Genomic DNA, 17271 nt, shown 5'->3' with positions numbered 1-17271 from the left:
TGTTGAAAAGAGAGCCTGCAAATACCAACACATGGGATTTCTGCAGTGAAGCACGATCCCTGGCAGCTGCTGGCTGAAATTGGTGTGGTTCTCGTCATGCTCAGCGCTGCCCGCCTCCTGGATAGCAGCTGCGGATTTTACAGTCGTGTTCATTTTACTCCGTGTCCGCTCGCCTTCTGAGGCCTGGGTGGCTGGGACAGGTCTGCCCTCGGGGCTGCCCTCTGCTTTTCGAGCTGCCGTGCCCCTGCGCCAGCTGGCGCCCGTGCATGCAGGGGCCGGATGCCCGGTGGACCCTGGAATCCTGCCCCGTGACTCATCCAAGATGCTGATCCCCGCGTACCAGCCCGCCCTGATGAAGCCAAGTCTTGCTGGGGAGTTCACAACCGCCTTTGACTGGTGCAATGATTAATCGATACTCCCAGAGTCACTGATGCGCAGACACATCATTATCTTTAGTTCTCTTGCTGTGTAATTACCAGCCATAATTCAATATTTCTCTCATGAACAAAGCATTTACCAGTTATGCTCCACCTGCCCCTTTGGCAGTGTCCTCAACCCAGAATAGCTGAGCTGGCCTGCCAGCCCCTTCCAGCCTTCCTCCTCATCCCCTGGCACACAGTTGCAAGGCAAAAGCGATCTAATGCCCATTACTGCATTTTCTTCACACAGTTCACCCTTATGTCAGCTTATCCTTTCTCCCCATCCACATCTCGTCCTTGGCCACCTGCGCCCTGCTGCCTTCTCTTCCTTCAGTCATATGGCACTGCTGCATCTCCCACTGCTACATAAACTGCATGTGCTCTTCTTATTATCTCATTATAGCCTCCTTCAGTTTACTGAGGTCTCTCCTGCCTTTCAAACCTGTTTTCCATACTGCCTGTCTTTGGGGAGCCACAGCTTCCTCTTCCCCTTCCTTCTCACGTTCCTGCTTCAGAACTGTGCAAGCTGCAGTCTTTTATCGTCCTGTCCTTTCCTTCCCTGCTTCTCAATAAATTGCTCTCTTCTGCCTTCTTCCCTGTCTTCTTTCTATTAGATGCTGTCTCAATATATCTTACCTTCTCTTTCACCATTTGTCCTGGAGCCATGACAAAGTCAGCTTTCTCTTTGTCTTGCCTCATTCATCTCCTTTCCACTCAATAACCACAGCTCTTCCTCCTCTGGAATTTGTTCCACCCAATTTGTCTTATTTCTTAAGGCTTATTTGATTCAGCTGTGTGTATGTTTATGTGAGCATCTAAGTCTAATGACCCGTTTTTGAACTCATTGGTAAGCTGCAACCTCGACAATAAGAGTGAAGGTCTTAAAGAATACCAGCTTCCTACGTGTTTCATGCAGATTGATGTCTAGGTGGAGAAGAAAGATCTGCCCTTGCCTGCAGTGGTGGAAAGGTCTCAGCATGTGCTCTTTTCAGTGATTTTTACAATTGTTAATTATTATTAATGCTCAACACCAGGCAGAACTTCAGTCAGAGTTCAAATTTTCCTGAAGAACAGCAAATCAAGTCACAAGACACATCTGTAAGAAACCAGACATTAGGAATACTGTTGCTCATAGAACTGCTCATTTTTCACTCTTTCATGTGATCCCATTGTTTCACTATTTAACTTCGACGTCTCTCTTTCTTCTTTATTTGAGATTTCCTTTTGTCTTAGTGTACTTATTAAAATGTTTCATTCAAAATTTTAGTCACTCAGGTTTGTGGTTTGACCTCCATTTGTGAACCCATTCCTTCTGCATCTTGACTTCATTGTCTTTAAAGTACCACTCATGATGTCTTCAAGTTCTCCTATACTCAATGTCTTCTCCCTCTGTGTTACTTTTTTTTTCCCCTTGTGTTCTGCCTGAACACTCTTCTCATGAATTTCAGTTCTTTAGCTTTGTAGCTGATGGTGACTGCCATTCCCCCTGAACGTGATCCTTATCATCCGGACCTTTGTAATTGTGAAGATTGCCTCTTAAATGCAGGAGAACATAAGAACAGAACAAACAAACAAACAGAAGTCTAGAAAATATCAAGAAAGGGAGGGAAGAATGTAGTCTCTTTTTGAAAAATCTTAACATTAATTCATATCCACAATGTAAATTCAGCTGCCCTTTTACCAGCTGTGATACATTTTTGTATACATGTTCACATTTATGTCACTAATACAAGAAATTTTTCTCTTATTACAGGTTGAGATGAAAATCCATTTCTGGGCCATGTGAAGTTATTCTACACTGAAGTTCATGCAATGAGAAGACTGTAAGGCTTACAAGTCAGTCAAATCTTATTTTGCTTATTTTACTCAATGACTTTTTTAGTAGCTAATACTTACAAAAATGTTAGTTGCCAGTTTTGTTGGGATCATGTGACTGGAAGAATATCAACACTTGGCATGGAAGTACTAGTAAGAAATAACAAGAACAGAAATGAAACAAAAGGATAGATTGTTCTTTCATCCTAGAGATTCAAATTGTTTCAGAAATAGCAACAATGAATTAAAGTCATCATTTCAGAAGTAAGATCCTAAATCACATTCTTGCAGAATTCCTTACATCCCTAAATAAAAAATATAATCAATGCAGGAAATCAAGGCTAGAAGCCTTTTGTAATTGAGTGACAGATAATGAGAGGCAGTAGAGGACAAAAGTACTCTCTAGCAGGCCTGATTATGAGGGATGCTTCTTGTTTTCAATCCAGGAGCATGTAGAGCCATTTCTCTAGCAGAGTTTTTAATCATTGTATTTCATAAATCCCAGAGACCACACAAAACTGCCTGCATAGGAGTTAAATTAAGACGCTGTACAAAGTGAGAATTTGATTTTGCCCTGAGCAATTTCCACAGAAAATGTTGTTAATACTTCACAGGCTGAAAATTACTACAGGTATATTGCTACAACCAGAGAGCTTTCTTTCCACAACCAGCTAAAGATGCTGAGTAACAGTAAGGGTACAGCTGCCAGTTTCAGACCTAAAGCAGGAGCAAAAAGAAATCAGGCAAATAGGAGTAAGGAAATTACAGCTTACTTGTGTACTGTCAGATCATGACTGTTACATCAAAATGAGATAAATGAGCCCATCACGCTTAACAGACAACCCTAGTTCTGAACAGTAGGTGGAGAGTTTTAAAATATCATTTTTTTATCTGGATTTTAGTCTTTAAATCATGTCTAGGCTAGAGCAAGAAAGCTCCTCTTAAAAATGTAATTTAAAGTATCTGTCATAAGCTATTGTGGAGACAGCAGTTTATGTTAAATTTGTATTAGCTAGCTTCTTTGCAGTGTAGTACTGTTCATGTAATTGACATCAAACTTTAGTGTTTTGGTTGACTAAGTATTTGCTGTTAAGTTACAATTACTTCTTATGTGTTGCTTGTAGGGAATTATGAAATTATCAGTGTGTGATAAAATAGCTTATAGAAGTGGGCTGCAGTTGAGGCTAATAGGAATGGTTATATACTTGCAGTGAAATCTAGAGAACTTCAGGACACTATTTTTCTAGATACTGTATAGAAAAGTAGTTTAAAAATGCCTACTTCAGTTACAACAAACATTAACTGTATGAAACATGCACGAGAAAGGGAATGCAATTATGGGTACATACGCAATTATGGGTACATTTAAACATAGTTTCTAAAAATGGCCAACATATTTTGCAAGTAAGAACCTTCCAAATATGAATGTTTCAAGTGAAATCCTCAAGACACTGTAGGCAGCCTGAATCAACTACTGAGAGAAAACTGTAAGTTGTTTCATGCCATCTCAATAGCACTGACTTTATACCTTAAATTATTACAATGTTCATTCTTTCTCTACAGACCATTTTAACTAAAACACATTAGAAGCATACTTACCCTATTACCTATTATATTCTTAGTCTCTCAAAAACTCCATTACCCCTGGACTAAGTGCCAAAACTTCCCTAAATTTATTTATTTTGCCTTTCATTTGTATTTATTTTTTAAAGTTAAGTCTATTTGTTGTTGACGCCAATTTGGTAACATTTCTTTTTAAATAAGCAGGATTTTTTTTTTCAATAAAATCTCCAGGAAATCAAGTGAAATGAGATCACTTTGGTGGAATGTTTTCCCCCAGATCTTCAGTAGCAGAAAATAAAAGCAGTTTAAAAGTCTGCCATTATCTCATTAAAATCTTTCTGCTTTCAGCTTATAACCTCACTAAATTAGCATTAGAGGAACAGACCTTTATGTTAAATTCATTGCAGAGTTGTGCCAGCAGGACTAGTTGCATTTTAGTGGTCCCTCATTGCCTGTTTGCACAAAATTATAGTAAAATCCTGAACAGTAAATTAAAATGGAACACAACCTTTTTATGTTGAACGTACACCAGCTGAAAGCTTAAGCTTCTGTTGAATGCCACAATTATTGCATAAAGCATGTTTTCCAAATTCAAAATTCTGAATGATTGATTAACTAAAAACACAATAATTAACATGCATGTTAGAGGAAGCCAGAAATTATTTATACAGTATTGTTTAGCTTAGTGTACATTCAAGAAAACTTGATATCCTGATTTTTTTCCAGGACATCCAACTGCACAAACTAACCCTTTCTGGGTACCTGATTTTTAAGTTATTTCTTGATGTAGCTTTTTCTGCTTTAGGTAGTTCTGTCCCTTCAAGTAGAGTTCTATCTTGTGTACATTTCATCTCTCCGGTTTGTGAACCAACAGTGTGATCAGGATCACCATTTTCTCCTCTTGCTTGGTATCTTGAACCTTTTTTTGGCTATCATCCCTTCTTTGTCTTCTTTTCTTCTTTGCCATACACACATATTAATTTATTGATATAGTAATGTCTTAAGACACTGTAGGAAGTACAATTTCTGTCTAGTAACTATTGCTACATGCTGTGGTGTAACCCAGGCTGTTGAAACATGCTGCCAAATGTGATGAGTTTAATGACACTTAGCAGTATTTAAGACATAGTGTTTTGCCCTCGTCTCTTGACATGGTGCATACTTGTTTCACAGCAAGAGTTCTGTGTTCCACAGTCCTGGAAAGGGACGTAATAAGATGAAGTGTTTATATATAATTTACAACTACAAATTGCTAGAAGTATATAAAAAAAATCAGGTTTATAGAATGGCATCCCTGTCAGCTCTTGTTTTACTTGACTGTCTGAGCAAGAAGAAGGGTTACACAAGCCCATTAAAATAGTAATGATATAGTGCTGGTTTGCACACAGACTTTTAACAAAATCTGTTTTGTAAAACTGATTATATTTGACAGCTAACCTGCAAATGGATGCTGACTGGCAGGTAAAATGACTGAAATGGCTTTAAATTTTGTATGATTATAATCAGATCATAATTCATGTCAGCTCGTACCAGAAGAAGGGCAAAGATTTTAATTCACATTTTGCTTTGTTCTTGCTTGTGTCTGGACTGTTTGGGGGCACACGATTGTATGGGGACCAGGGAGACCACTGAATCAGCTTTGGGATCCTCACAACTTCTCTTTGTATAATCTCTATTTTGAGTTGATCCAGCTCTGGTTTAAAAGTAGGTAGTATTTTGATGTTACGTGCAAGAGACAAAATGGAGTTTGTGGCAGAAGCATTCATTTATGCAGAGTGAAATAATGGAATTGAAGGAAAAGTTGTCTGTCTCATAAAGGTCTCAGAACGTACATCCTGAGTCTGCAGTGCCCCTGGAAACTCACCTGAACTTTCAGAGGCAAGTTCACCCACAAAGAATGACTTTGTGGATCTGGTCTTTCTACATCTTCTTAGTGATGCAAATGCAGTGTGGTGCTGTTGCTAGATGTTCTTGTTATTCTTCCCACAATTACCAACCAAGGAACTGCTGTGTTTGTGCATGGATATGCACTATTTGCAAGAGCCATCTGTGGAAAACTAGCTCTATGTCTTTTGAAGAGCTGTGCAATCTTCCTGTTAAACCCAGTATAGCCCCTTGAATTTCACAATTAATAGCTGCATATATATTTCAAGGAAAAATGCTTCTTCCTTTTATGGGGACCTCTTTCTTAAAATTACCTCTGCACATTGCCTCATATAGGCAAATACAATCTTTTCTGTCCGTGAACATGGAAAGACTTTTTGCTATTAAAGGTGATTTTTAGGCAATAAAGGTAAGGTCTTTACAAGTAGAAAAGGAACAGTCATGGTGTTTTTCCCAGAGTCTGGCATTTACTTATAACTAAGTGTAAATTGTCTGGCATTAGATCCTGTGATAGTAGGTTTTTCCTCGATGTAGAAGTAGAACAGAATAGCTGTTGCAGGCTGGCTAGCATGCCTTGAATTTATCTCCTGCTTTCTTGTACACTGAGTACCTGTTGCAGCACATGAAAATGATTTCATACCATACCACATATGAGTTTTTGTCAGAGTTTGTGTTATTACATAACTTGGTCATGAATAATGTAACCAAGATAAACTTAGGGTGATGATACCCTAAATTCTAAACTGTTGTTTATTCTGTGTAGCAGGTGAAGTGTGAGGAACTCTCTGGGATTATGTAGCAATCAAGCAGTTAGTCAGATTGTAAAGTTACTAGACTACTAGGCTGGGCATTTGCTTGCGTTTCAAGTCGGCAATTGAAGGTATTTTACTAGATTAAAAAATATGCATTTCCAAGTTTTGCCATGCTGTGACTGTGAGGGCTGTCCTGTAATTTAGCAACAAATTGAAAAACAGGTTTATTTGGTAGTGTGGTGTTCTAGGTTGGGCAGAGGGAGGTGGTTAAGCTTAACATTACACAGTGAGGAGGAGGTCAGGCTCTGCTTACTCAGAAATGGAAAGCTGTTGTTTTCCTTTCACACGAAGACTAAAGGCCTGGCTAGACCAGTGCTCCATTTCCAGTGCTGGCAAAACACAGATGCCTAGGGAAGAACAAGGAAAGCTGTTACAGTACTTCCCCTTATTATATTCCTGCACTCAACCGTTTTCAGCTCTGGCACTTCGTGGACCACATGTGGTTCTGAGGTATGTCGTAACCCTTAGGAGACCTCTCCCTGAGCCCCTGTTGGCTTTCTCATCTGCAATGTCTCTGTGGGAAGGAGTTGCACAGGCCCACCACCTGTCCCGTGAAGGACATGTGGGTTTGCTTGTGTCAGCTGCTTCTCTTTTCCTGACTGGAGAGGCCTGGTGAACTCAAATCCTTCTCTGCACGGAGATCGTCCCTGTCACCTTTCACCATTACTGCTAAATTAGAGCCCTTTGTCCTCCAGTAACAAATTATTTAGTAGCTTTTTGAACAGTCAATCCCACAACTATTACATTAAAACATTTCTGTATATTCCTGTATACCAGTGTGTCTGATTATGATCTGCTACAGTTCTGTAAGTGCTCATTTCAAAGATGTATCTGTTTGGATCATGGTCCCATTTGGTCTAGCATTTGTCTTTCTCTTTATTATCAGTGATGTAAATTTGATAGGTGTGTGGAGATTTTTACAACCTTTCCAGCCTGCTTTAAAAATAATTGAAATTTAAGTGTTCAAAACAATCTCTAAGCAGAATTAAATGATAAAGAGAGGTTTGTAACACAAAGCAGAGCTGTACTTTTTCTTTTCGAGTTGAGGCATAGTTTCCCACTGAATATTACTGCTTTAGTGTGAAGTAGTCATAGCAGTGACAAGGGTGGACACACAACCTCTATAAATGAAGGGTCCTTTAAATAGTGAGCATTTAGGAGGAACATCAAGTATCTTTCAAAGTAAATATGAACCAAAACAAAGACTAAAATGAGCAAAGTGAAGCCAACCAAATGGTTTAGGCAGGGAGTCTCTGGAAGAAATGGGTAGAGGTGTAGGCGTAGCCTGACTTTTTCCCTAGTTTATTAAAAATCAGCATGCAGATTCTTCATCCAGGGAGCCACGGAAAGGCAAAGCTAAACCAAGCAAACTGCTTCAGCACTGGGCAGCGTGCCACCAGGCAAGGCTTGTTCCATCACGCCTGAAAACTGACAGCTAGAGCTCCAGGGAATAACAGCATTGCAGTCAGTGTTGCAACAATCCAGGCAGCAGCAAATGAGCCAGCAAACGGGGCACGGAGCTGGCACTACTTTGCTTTGCAGAGTTGGTCACAGTCTTATTGTGTGCACTCAGTATACAAATATTAACTCTGATCTACACCTGTGCACTTTTTCAATAGTCTGGTAAGTCATCCGCAGCAATCACCCAATAAAGTTTGTTTACAAATTCCAAAGAAGATAGCTTTCAGCAGGAATCAACTCATAAAGCTGAGTTTTACTTTCAGACCTGTCATATGCCAAACTGGATTTCACATTAAAGATATTAAAGAAAAGTGTCATTCATGGATGCCTCTGGAGTTAAATCTTCTGCCTTTTTGAAAGAGAAATTTGGCTTCTTTTTGGCCTAGTAAGCTTCAGAAGATGGCAGCGTGAAGAATTAGCTGACATACTGCAGTTTCAGTTCATTCAGAGGCCCAGAGGTGCAGTTTAAACCAGCTGATTCTGTATAAGCAATGAAATCAAAGGTTGATCAGGGCTGTAGACTCTCAAACTTCAGTAATTAAATGTCTGTAAAGACAGGAAATGGAAGAGAGATGCTTGCTCTGGGAGACAGGTTATTTGGTAACTGCTGGTGGCAAAACCTTCTTAGGCTCCTCTGTGAAGAATGTAGTGTGCAATTCCTTGCTGCTTGGAAATATGGAAATATATGTCTGCTGCAGAAGCAGAGCAAGCGTGTTTCTTTACAATAGGTCTGTTAGTCTCAGCTCCATGGGGAACTGTAGAGCCCCCTGTGCTGTTTTCAGCAAGCACAAGGAGCGCCAGGAGGCTCAGGCAAGCCACAAGACGTGCAGAGCGTGGTGTGTTAGGGGAAGCAGCTCCGTGGGGCTCGGAGCCATTCACGCTTGAGCGCTGGGATTATACTTATGTTGTTCTGTGTCCACGTTTCTAACATTTTCCTTAAGAAAACCGGTAGCCAGGGAGTTCCCCCTTTGGGCACACAGAGCAGTGCTTTGGGAAGTGTAGCTTTGTGTTCTGTTTCAACTTCCAAACCGACTCCGTAGTAAGTGAGGTCTGTTATGCAATGCTGTCTGTGTAACAGCTAATACTTTTAACCATTCACCCTGCAGGATCCCAGAGCATTTTCCAAAATAATATACAAGTGTCATTTACTGAGCTCCGTATGGGGTTTATTAAATAAGTAACATCTTCGTTTTACAAACGAATAAATATGCCACCCATTCATTAAAACCTAAAGTCACCGCCTACGTAGTGTGAGTCTCAGTAAGAATTGAAGGGAGTTGGCCTTGCCGGACAGTATAAAATCTGCTGAAATGACATTTGAACCGATGGACCTGTTATCGGTCAGGAAAAGACCCCAGGAATAGGGTGGGTTGGGAAAGGGCAGTGAAATTTTCTGATAAAAAAGCTCACCTGCATTCACGGAAGGTTTGAACTTCTCAAACAAAATCCTCCAATGCAATTAAAGCCCTCCCAAGATACCGATAAAAGAACAAATTTTTCCTGCCAACAGAGAAATAAAACTTGGCAGTAACTTCTGACAAAAATCCAGTACCCAGTATTATTTATAAAGAACCTGTAGTGTCAGTACTTATTACATCCTGTCGCTGTCCTCCAAGAGCCACTGTCTGACGATCTCAGAGCTTTTATTGCAAATGTTGGCTCTCTTCCTTTGACACGGTTCTTATCTCGCCATTCTGCAGATGAGAGTGGGAGAAGGTAATGATGAACAGACTAATAAAGCTAATCAAAGTTCACACAACAAATTGACGGCAGCACTGATAGGAGAAACAAGGCGTCCCGATTCCCATTCATCTGCTGTAGCTGCACTCATTTGTATTTGTAAGATATTTCTAGCACAGAGTTTACCTTGCCAGATTAATGTGTTTATGATGTGTCACTTTTTGTGCAGGTGTGTGTGAGAGACATGGGTTGTCCTGCAGAACTTCATTTCTATAGCGTAGCATTGTGTACTTGCTCTTCAGAGTAATAGAATAGTATTTTATGATTTATTTTGTACTAAATCTCAACAGTAGCAAAAAAAAAAATAAATAAATTGTAATTCTGGAGAGAATAGAAGAGTGAACTGGAAAAAAGACACCAGGAAAAGAAATCTTGAACAAGTCTCCAGTGCTGGTGAAGCTGGTAGGCCCACCTGCTGACGGGAGCAGCTGGCCTTGCCAAAAGTGTGTGACTATCCCACACAATGAGCAAAGGCCACTTCACAAACTTGTCTTCCTTGTAGGAAGGAGCCTATCTAAGCTCTGAGTAACCAAATGGCTTGAAGGTTTTTCTTCACTAGCTGTCAGTGACCATTTCAGTCAACAGGAGGTATTGGGTTCATGTCAGCTGGCATTTTGATGCATTTGCAACTATTAAAATAGAGATTTGAAATGTTCTTATACATGCTTGTGTTCTGATTAAGAATACTTAGGACTGTGTAACAGTTGCTGCTAGTGTCAACACCCCTCCCATTTCAAGAGGTGAAATGGTCAAAGGTTTCACCTGCTTTTATAGCTGTGTTGCTGGTGAGAGAGGGAGGTATGGCTGGCTGCCATGCAGGACTCAGAAGGAGCCATTGGCAGATGGGATATTGCTGGCATCGTTTGCTGAGATGGGAACAGAAACTGGTTTGCTCTTTCCGGGCACAGAGGGTGTTGGGTCGGTCTGAGGGCTGTGCTCCTTTCTTTCCAAGAGGTGCTGCTGGTTGCCTTCTAGGACTCTGTCTCTAGTGGCTTCTGCCTCCAAATTTGTGTTAGGTTTTTGACTGTGTTGTTGATACATCTGTAGTATGTAGAAAAGTGTGCATATGTACTTCATAACAGTATTATTTATTTCTGAAACTGCATTATTTTATCTGTGCAAAGTGTCATGTTATGCAGGTGTGAAAGAGAGTAAACAAATAAAACTTATAGTAATTGTTAGAGGTTTGAAGTCAACTTGGATAGTGACTATCCTTTATGGAGTGGCTATAGAGATATAACTGAATGATTAAAACATGCTATATAAATGTTGTTGTTCCAAGATCCGAGTTGTCATTAACACACTTTTTACGTATCAGTTTTCCACAGTTCCCTCACGTGGCACTCCTGTCTCTGTTGTCACATATGAACTTGGCTGAAAAATCAACAGGAAATATAAACATTGAAAGGAAATATTCATTTGCTTTAAAATGTGTTTGTAAAAGATTATATAAACTTTTCATTCGTGATGTCTCCAATGACAGTGGAGCTAAGCTGTCTTCCACCCTTCCCTGGAGGCAACTTTTAGTTTGAACAAATAGCAAGTCTCACTTGAATATGATATAAATAGATACAGCGTGGACTGTGTAAGATTGCTGTGCTGAAGTAACTGTGATAGAAGGTAGTGAAAAATACACTGCTACCTACCAGGTGTTCTGTGGCCACCCTTCAAAGGTAAATTCAGGTGGAATTGGTTATGTATTTTGGTTCACCTTTGTGGATATAAGACTAGATGGATTCTACCTGGGCTTCTCCTTCAGTCTGTCTACCACCTGCAGTATACAAGGGAAGAGAAGAGCACAAAAAGAGGCTTTTCTATTTTGAGTCCTAATGAGAAAGGAATCCTCACTGGCACACTGCATCCTGATGTGGCAGAGCTCTCAAATAAATGAATAGTTTTTCCCTAGATACCCTGTGCCACCATTTTAGACAAGCTGAATTTGGAGGTAACAGGTCCTAAACAGATCAGTGTCCTGCTTCTTTTGGTATTGCTACAAGGCCTTGTGGCAAGCCTGCCAGAAGAGAAAGACCATTGAAACAATATAACACAAACATGATTAAATACTTTATCTAAGAACAAACAGATTTTTCAAAAAGTAACTATAGATAAGCAAAACTGAAAGTGTTTCTGGTGGAGTGGCAGAGATGCTATGAAGTCATCACTTGGATTGATGTGAAAGGTTAGTGATGAACATCAATTGCAGCCCCTCATATTATGCACCATAAGATTTTGCAAAGTTACAGGAGAGTCTAAATAATTTCTTTTTTTATAACTATATTGAATTTGGGGTTTATTTTCATTCCTTAAGGCTAGAAGTAATTGATTATCAAAAGAATCCAGGGAAAATGAAGACATGAGATAGCCAGTTCTGAAAGCTGGTAACAGTGCAACAACCACTCTATGGTGGAAGCAGCAAGTTGTGTAGCATTGCTGACAAAAGCTTGCTTGTTCCCGCTGGCTGACACTTCCCTGCTTGCAGTGGGACACCACGGGAGCTTCTGCTGGTGGGAAGGCTGGATGTTACAAGCACAACCTTGAACAACTCTGACACTTGGCAGAGAGCCACTGCAGAAGGCAGAGTAGAGTGCTCACAATTGTCCTTCATTCCCTGTAAATGGGTGTTTTGAACCAGCAAGAGTTTTTTTTTTTTTTTTTTTTTCCAGGGATAATGGAATTTAATAATTAAGAAAGAAGGTCTTTTAAGAAAGAGATGCATCTCTCACTGTAGCAAGACCCATTCCCAGAGTTTTACCTCAGTTGCCTGGAAATATCTTGGCTCTGGGAATGCCCCTGACCTTCTGGGAGCAGAGGGACAGAGCCGGTGCTGCCCCTGAGCAGGGCTGCGGCAGACGGAGAGCCCAGCTGCTGGGGTGGCTCCGTACTGCAGGAGAATTGCCTGGTCTAGTTCCTGCTCTTAGAAGCGAAGGCTGCATTTCTTTTCTGGTAGGTAATTTATGATTGCGTGGAGATTATTTTACTTCGGGAGATAAAGAAGTCGTACTTTATCCTTGTTTGTTAGCCACAGTCGTTGCTTTGTGCTGATGTTGCTAGAAACTGGACTGAAAGCCAGCTGGAGGCCCTGCATATAACTTTTAATTTCCAGGTAGGATACAGTATCTAGTTTATCTGGCACTTGCTGGGAGGTAGATCCCTTTTCCTTAAGGTACTTGCTAATGGAAAGAAAAACTGGTCATTCAAGTTACATGTGGGGCATGTGATTTGAGAATGGGCTGATAAGTAAATGGAACTGATAAATTAATTTTGCTTGCTTATTTGCTGCTTTCCCCTTTGCGCCAAGTACTGCTGGATGCAATAACAACGAAATGCCCATGGGAAATTTAAGAACTGTTTCAACTGTAGCCACTAATGTGATAATAAATGCACAGAACCTAGTCAAAAGCAAAATAAAGTAATCAAACCTAATGAAAGATTAATTGAATTGAAAATGCTTGTCCTGACAGGTTTTGGTTTACAGGCGTATTTACGTCCAGAACTCAGCAGAGCTCCACGTGACGTGCTGGGCCAGTCCTACAGCCCATCTTTCTGCAGCAGATCTTTGATTAGCTGATCCTTTGAAAATGTGCGCATAAACCATTTGCAAAGACAGTGCTGAGAAGGAGGACAGCTGGGGTCATTATTTGGGTAGGTGATAGTATTTTCCTTGTAAACCACAGATAAAGTGTTCCACATCTCTGTTTCGGATTGTGAAATAGACCAGGCTGTTCTGGAGCTAAGTTTTCCTCCACAGGAAGCCCATTGTTTGGAAAGCTGAGGGAGTACCGCACCCCTCTGCGCACACAGATGCAGCTCTCTGATAAGCCCTGGTTCTCCAACAGGCGTGAATACCTAGAAGTGATCTGATAATGCTGTTGTTATAGCTCTGATATTGAAAATCCTATAAGAAATGATAAAGGTGTTTACACGACTTTATTGGAGTAGGTAACTTGATCTGAGTGAGGAAGCAAATTAACAAGTAGGAATTACAATGCCCAGTCAAACACAAAGGCAGGTCATCAATCTGGAATAAGTTACTGGAAGTGAGCAAGAATTGTAAATCCAAGGGCCAAGCTCTTCTTAAAGGAAAAGAGTGGCCTTTTGTACTTAGCCTACAAAAATACCAACAGTCTGGCAGCTTTGTATTTCCCTGTAGGTGAATACAAAATGCAAACTACCTAGAAGAAACATCATTGCATAGATGAGCATTCAAAAATAAATGCCACTTTCCCCTTGCCTCTGTCAGCAGAAATGGGATCTAGGGAGTAAAGCTAGAAAATCTTCATGTAAAAATGTGCTGTTGATGAACAAGCGTATCTCCGCTGCTTCATGGAGGAAAATAGTGTCTAGAAGATAGAGTTAATACAGCTTTATGTACTTCAGAGATCATGTAGACACTAAACTCTTCTGAGTGTCGTGCATTTGGTTATTATAAAATAAAAGCTGGACAAGGATTCCTTCAAATATTGTAGCAATTCACATCTTAGTAATTCCACATTTACATATTTAGGTCTTGTAATCACTGATCAGCTCTAGTAATGCTGCTTTTCCTGGTCCTTTACACTACAAAAATGAAGAGTATGTCTGTAAGGATGTGTTAGCTTTTCATGAGTCAGAGATTCATGGAGACTACCCAAAACATGAGTGTGAAGACTTCTTTCTTCTAGTCTCCATAGACACCTAGACCAGCAACTCAGTTTCAGCTTAGGTCCTAGTGAAATAGTAGATCATATACAATATGTTCTGCATTTTTGGGAAATTTGGTTGGAAAGATAGTTGCAAAACTCTATTTTTGGTTGGGATAGAGTTAAGTTTCTTCATAGCAGCCTTACAGTGTTATGCTTTAGATTCGTGATGAAAACAGGGTTGATAACAGAGTGGTGTTTTAGTTGTTGCTGAGCAGTGCTTGCACAGCTCAGCTTCTTGTGCAGCCTTGCCAGCGAGCAGGCTGGGGGTGCACAGGGAGCTGGGAGGGGACACAATGGGGACAGCTGCCCCCAATTGACCGCAGGGGTATCCCAAACCATATGACCCCATGCTCATCAATAAAAGCTGGGGGGGAGTTTGCCAGGGCTGCTATTACTCGGAGGCTGGCTGGGCACCGGTCTGCTTGCTGGTGGTGAGCAGTTCCTTTTTGTTGCACTTGTTTTTTTTTGTTTTTTTTTTTTTTTTTTTTTTCTTGGTTGAGTGTGGTTTTATTTATTTATTATTATTATATTTAATTGTATTTTTTTTCTTATTAAACTGTCTTTCTCTCAACCCAGGAATTTTCTAACTTTTGCTCTTCTGCTTCTCTTTTCCCATCCCGCTGGAAGTCAGCGAGCAAGCGGCTGTTTGGTGCTTAGCTGCCTACCAGGGCTAAACCACAACAAACGATTCGTTTATATGTTGCTCCCGAGTATTCACTTTCTGTGAAAAAAATGATTTTAAAAATATATATGCTCCCCTTGCTCCTTATACAAATAGCTTGGCTGAATAAAAGTAGTTTTTTTAGAGTAAAAGCTGAAGTCACATTCTTTTCAGCAGAGTAATCCTGACAGATTTGAAATTCTTATTCCAAAGCTTAAGGCACTCCAAAAAAAGAAAAAAAAAAAAAGAAGAAAAAAAAAGAGAGAGAAAAAGAATTTTAGAAAACTCAGAGCTTTGAAAATTATAGTCCAAATAGTTGACAATTTATGAAACCAAGTATTTCTGCTCTAAGCAGCTGAAGTGGGATCTTAAAGTGGGAAGTGTTGGGCAGACTTCGAGTGGCAGTGTTCACACTGCTGCCAGCCCAGCTTGGAGTGCAAGTAGCATGGTTGAGCTTTAATCTTGAAGCAGCTCTTACTGTGCATAAGATGATCCAAAACGCTTCCTAAGTATTTTGTATTTTAATTGCTCATCTGCATGGAACAACTGATTAAGTTCATATAGCTGTTATTTATAGCCCTATTCTAAAAAATGCACAAAGAGGAGCTCCTTTTGTCTTTGCATTTAGTCCTGCTTCTCCAATATTATGAGCAGATAGTCTCTGTTCTGCTGGGACGCACAGGCTGCTGCTGTGATGGTAGATCTGTCCCTGGTTGATTCACTCCGAAAAGACACCACTCTACAGCAGTATTTCCACATAGCCACAGGCACCTTCGATCTTTATTGAGCATCCACAATGCGATTGTATCATTATGTGACTGGTGCAGCTCATTTTAATAGTGTTTGTACTTCTCTCCTTTTGACCTTTAAGTCTTGGCTTGCCGTAAAACCAGTGTGTGGTCAGAAACAAAGCTGTATGCCACAGAACTTGTCGGAATTTGAAGTAAAGTATTGTAAAAGTGGAAGTGTCAAGAAAGATCAAGTTTACACTGATTTATATAAACAATTTATTCAAATGCTTTGGATACAGATAAACATTCCTTGTGCAATATTTGTTATGGTTTCACCTGCTTGAAGCTGGAAACTGGAAGTGTTTTGATAAATGGGATAGAAAAGTTTGTTGAGTTGATCTGCAGCTGAAAGTTCTTCTGTAAGTCATGCTAAAGTGCTTATATCTTGCAACAGCAATACTTCTTTTTAATTCTAAACATATTTTTTTTCCACAGAGGAGGAAGCATTACCTTGTACTGCAGTTACTGTGACTGGCTATACCTGATGGCATTTCCTGGAAAATAAGAAATATGGATTTTGGTGATACACTTTCATTGATGTGGATGTAAGTCAGTGTTAAATTGTTTAAAAAAGCTTCTTATAACATTACTAACTCATGTTTTATTCAATTACTTGAAATTCTGTTTTATCTGAAACTGAGATTTCAACAAGTACAAGATCAAATTTTAAGTCTGTGGAGAAAGCAAGAAAACGTGAGGGCTAGAAAAAGATATTTGAGGGACCCTATAAAACATTCTTTAGAATAATAATAATAAAAGATATACATTTTTACATTAAACAGTCAACAGTATTCTTAGGCAATTTAAAGAAATCATGTATTTAACGTAGTCTGTTTCTGTAATCTCCCTGCTGATAGTGTTTTGATCTTCCCTTAAATCCTAGTGATACAAAACAGGATATCTTTGTGGGTGAAGTATTTGCAAGGTATATTGTAATAAATAAAAAGTGTACAGAAAGGCAAAGGTAACAAAAACAAACAAACAAACAACAAAACAAACAAACAAAAAACAGAATTGACATGTAATGAATATTCCCAAATCAATTCCAGAAATATTTTTTAAAAAGCTTTCTAGCACTGGTGATTCTTGCTTTCAAGCTTACTGCTAGCACTGTGATAGCTAACAAAGCTTCTAAAGATCTTGAGGCCATCATACAACTCAAAGGGATAAGGATTTAAAAGCTTAGGTATTTTTATAGGAGTTGGTGGTATCCACTTGGACTCCTTTACCACACCAGGCTCTGTAGGTAGTGAAGAGCTGGAGACAGCTAACACAGGGAAAGAAACATTTCACGCAAGTAGTTAGTCTGTATCCTCTGAGCGTTGACTGGGGACTTCAGATTGTTTCTGTGTGTTTGGGAGGCAAAGTTAAACATCTTTACATTTAGTGTTAAGATGCTACTTAGTAACTTCTGAGACAGGTGGCGGGATGTCTCACTGAAGT

At 39.8% G+C, this 17271-nt stretch overlaps 1 protein-coding gene across 4 annotated transcripts in view; it reads left to right on the top strand.

The window, feature by feature from the left end:
• Positions 1 to 2236: 2236 nt before the first annotated feature.
• Positions 2237 to 17271, top strand: part of FUT8 (fucosyltransferase 8) — a 109329-nt gene continuing 94294 nt past the window's right edge. For 2 of the 4 annotated variants that reach the window (XM_068684746.1, XM_068684742.1), the window contains exons 1-2: positions 13163 to 13336; positions 16264 to 16373. The gene's annotated coding sequence lies outside the window, so the exon portion shown is untranslated. Of the gene's footprint in view, positions 2256 to 13162; positions 13337 to 14689; positions 14808 to 16263; positions 16374 to 17271 lie in introns of those variants that run through there. The other 2 variants (XM_068684745.1, XM_068684743.1) reach the window with 2 other exon arrangements.

Source organism: Anas acuta, chromosome 5 (genome assembly GCF_963932015.1).
Source record: "Anas acuta chromosome 5, bAnaAcu1.1, whole genome shotgun sequence".
Taxonomy (NCBI): Eukaryota; Metazoa; Chordata; class Aves; order Anseriformes; family Anatidae; genus Anas; species Anas acuta.
Note: the sequence above shows the minus strand (reverse complement) of the source record. Positions and strands in the feature narration are given on the sequence as shown.